Here is a 4,065-nt window from a genome sequence, read left to right on the forward strand (position 1 = left end):
AATATATATATATATATACTATATTTTATATATATATATATAATTATGTTTTAAGTTGTTGATATCTGAATTTCAAATGCATTTAAAATATCCTGCATTTTTACTCTCCTCCTCTTTACTGACTTCGATATCATATTTACGTATGGATGACTTCATATCTTTACTGTACATTTACCTTTCCCAACAAGCTTTCCCGTTTTGTAATTTTCTTCTTTCTAGTAATGGCCTTTTCTTTTCTGCTTACAGGGATTCCTTTAGTATTTGTTGTAAAGGTGGCTTGGAGGTCCTGAATTCTTTTTAGGTTTTGCTTTTCTGTAAAGCTTTTGATTTCCTCATCAAATCTGAAATACAAGCTTTGCTGGGTATTCTTGGTTGTATTCCCTTCCATCACTACCTTCTGGCCTGGAGAGTTCCTGCTGAAAAATCAGCTGACAGTCTTACGGGGATTCCCTTGTATGTCACTGATTGCTTTTCCCTTGTTGCTTCTAATATTTTCTCTTGGTCTTTAACTTCTGTCAATTTGACTCCTATGTGTCTTGGTGTGTTTCTCCTTGAGTTGACCCTGTACAGGACTCGGTGCTTCCGGGACTTGGGTGACTGTTTCCTTTCCCATGTTAGGGAAGCTTTCACATGACCACCTGTATTGCTTAAATGACAGGTTTCTGTGTGTCCCACAAACATTTTCAAATATACTGTGTGGAACCTGTGTACAGTAAGTCTGGAGAGAGAAAGCCAACAAGCAGTGCAACGCGTAGACTTCAGTAAAGGAAGAGTGACTGAAAGCGGTATAATTATATCTGACTGTAAAGAACTGGAGCAGTGCAGAGTCCCAAACTGCAAATAGGGGGCTGAATTGCTCGCCTGCATGCCTAGGCAAAGGAAAGAACTACTTACCTGGTGTGATTAAAGTGTCCCCCAGACAGCTTCCTGCTTCCAAATGCCACCCCACCCGCCTTTTGTTGTATGCCCTAAATTCTAAGCAGTAACACCTTTGGCTGTAAGCTGAAAGGACCCTGTTAAGATGCAAATAGACAGAGCTGGAAAGGCTAACATCTTAAACCAGTAGGAGTATTAACAAGTTAGCTTATCAAGTAGCTGGGGTCACCTAGAGAGGCCCCAAGCAAATGAGACCTGAGTATGCAGTGCTATACAGAAGGCAAAGGGTAGAGTGGGTAGAGGAAATGTCCTGGATGATCTGGAGGCAGAGGATGGCTCTGGTGGCAAAAGGGACAACATGGGGTGATTTCTGAGATGGTGAGAGGCTTCAAGAGCAGTGTTCATTGGGGCTAGGCAAGTCACTGGAAATGTTGGATCATTCGGCTAAGATCTAGCTAGAGTTCCATTCCTGGCTGGTCTCTTAATCACGCAGGTTCAGAGCAGAGATCACATCTATGGCTTCTACTTGGTGCCACTCACAGAACTTCCAGCAAACAAATTATCCAGTGGGCACTCAGCTTACCCCTTCCTTCTCCAGGTGTGTCTGCCCTGTCACATGCATTAACAAGGCCCTGGCTCCATCAGGGGCAACTCTGAGGAGACTCTCCTGTGTTGCAGGAAGGCACTAAATAGCCTCTTAACTGGCACATTGTTGTCAGTATTATTACGGCTTTTTCTTCACTCCTGTCTCTGGATTATGGTAATTTTTTTAGTCATGTATTTTAATCAGAGTTGACGTCTCTGAGCTGCTGACAGCTCAAGAGAGCTGTAACTGCTCTAAGATTGACTTCACACTGTCACAAAATCATAACACAAGGAGAAATCTGGAGATCCTCACAAGCCTCCTCCTGCCAATTAAAACCAAAGCACCTTTCTAAACAGCGGGCTTCTTGTTCAGGCTGCACACACAAGGGAGGAAGGCACAGGGCAACTCCTTCCCCCAACTCCTCCTCCCTGCAGAGTTCAACCCAGGGAAACGCTGATCCTGGCAAGGGCGGTCCTAGAAGCAGACACTGCAATTTCACTAATGGTAACTACAGGAAGCCAGAAATCATTGCTGTGACATGCCGAGGCTCTTACACAGCATCAGGCTCTGTTGAGTTCCTCTGGCCTGGCAGGGCCTCCTCCCAGATGTTGTTCATGATCACTCATCTGAACGGCCACCATGGACCAGAGTGAATGGGGTAGCCATCTTCTTTGGAGGTGATGAGACGGAGGCAGCCAGACCCCTGGCCTTGCCTTCTTGTCGTCACGTGTGTGGAAGTCCTCTACTGACCAAGTACAATGCTGACTGCAAAGCACCTAGCATTAGGGCATGTGTTTGGCAGAGATCACTACATCTTTTTTCTGTCACCAATCTTAGACAAACCCTAGGTATTGCTCTGCTCTGCTTTGAGTCCTCTCTTCTCCACGTGTAACCTCGTTCTCTTTGCTAGGACCGTCATTCTTAGAACCCAGTGACCATGATCTAATTTAGCTTTGTCCTCTACGCCGAGCCAAACCTTCATTTGCCCGAGGTCCTGTTCTCAAGTAACTACCATGGAGAGTTGACCTGAAGACATCAGGCAGGATAAGGTAAGTGATGCTGCAGTAATAAACAATCCCAAAATTTCAGTGGCCAAAACAAGGGTTTCTCAATCCTGTTGCCCGTCCATCACAGGTTGCTAAAGGACTCTGCTCCACTGAGTTGAGTGACCCAGGCCACCATCTCAAAAGTTGAAATCATCATGAAAGGAAAGAAGGCTCTAAAGTATTTTCCTGGTAATTAAATACACTGGCTCAACAATTATCAATATTACTTCTACTCTCAAGTCATTGACCAGAATTAACCATATTGCTCCATCCAACCAGAAAGGAAGCAGGAAGTACAATCTTTTTCTGTGTATCCGAAGTATAGAGATATTTGGTGCATTGCATAAATGATTAACACACCAATTCATGAGTGATCACTAAGAAAGAAAATGAAGATTCACAGAGTTACCTCTCCCACTGATACTCACTGGTACGATGATGCTTATGATGGTCAAATCGCCAGTGCTGGACATGGGCAATCAGATCATGGGCACAAGGGAAACCTCTCAATTCAGACTTCATATTTGTATGATTTGCCTTCTTGTCATCATATGTGTGGCAGTCCTCTCCTGACCAATCAGGACCAGCGACAAGGCATCTAGTCTTAGGGTATGTGCTAGTTCTCAAAGTGGTTTGCCAGAGTAAATCGAAAATTATATAAACACCTGCTGATGATGAAAAAGGATGTGGTGAAAAATTGAGGAGATCAGGGTAGGAAGAATTGAAAGCCAAGCAGGAATCTGAAAGGGATGGTGGCATGATGAAAATGTATCTGCACGTGTGCTAAGTCACTTTAGTCATGTCCAATTCTGTGCAACCCTACAGACTGTAGCCTGCCAGGCTCCTCTGTCCATGAGATTCTCCAGGCAAGAAAACTGGAGTGGGTTGCTGTGCCCTCCTCCAGGGGATCTTCCCAACACAGGGATCGAACTCATGTGTCTTATGTCTCCTCCACTGGCAGACAGGTTCTTTACCACTAACACCATCTTGGAACCCCCCAAAATGTACTCAGACAGGATAATTTTTGCTGTTGGCTGCTTGTTTTCTGGAAGCAAGAAAACAAAAATGCCAGTATGAAAATTATAACTTGAGTCTAACATGAAGCAGCTGGAGAAGCATTGCGAGGAAAGTAATATCTGATCTCAGTATCTGAGGCTCTGGTGGAGGAATCATGGACATGGTAAGATGGTGGTGTGGGGAGATACAGACTCTTGCTCTTCCGGGATCCAGGAGAGCAGCTGGACACCAGCAGGAACTCCAGACAAGGGCAGCAAGAAGTCGAGTCTCAGTAAACAGAAGGGAAGCAAAATAATGCTCTTGTGCCCCAGCAAATGCTATCTATGTGCCCAGGGCAAAGCCAGCCAAGGCAAAAGCAAACCCAAGTACAATCCATGGTGTGGTGTTGAGAACTTATTATCAGGACAGGAGGGGGCAGGGCTGCAATGACAGAGATGTCTGTGCACCCAGGCAGCAGCTCCCGGAAAGCAGACCTGTGGGGTGGCACCACATCCCACCTGGGAGCCAATTCTGTGGGCTCTTCCTTCAGCACATGACCGA

This window comes from Bison bison, unplaced genomic scaffold (assembly GCF_000754665.1).
Source record: "Bison bison bison isolate TAMUID 2011002044 unplaced genomic scaffold, Bison_UMD1.0 scf7180017864146, whole genome shotgun sequence".
Lineage (NCBI taxonomy): Eukaryota > Metazoa > Chordata > Mammalia > Artiodactyla > Bovidae > Bison > Bison bison.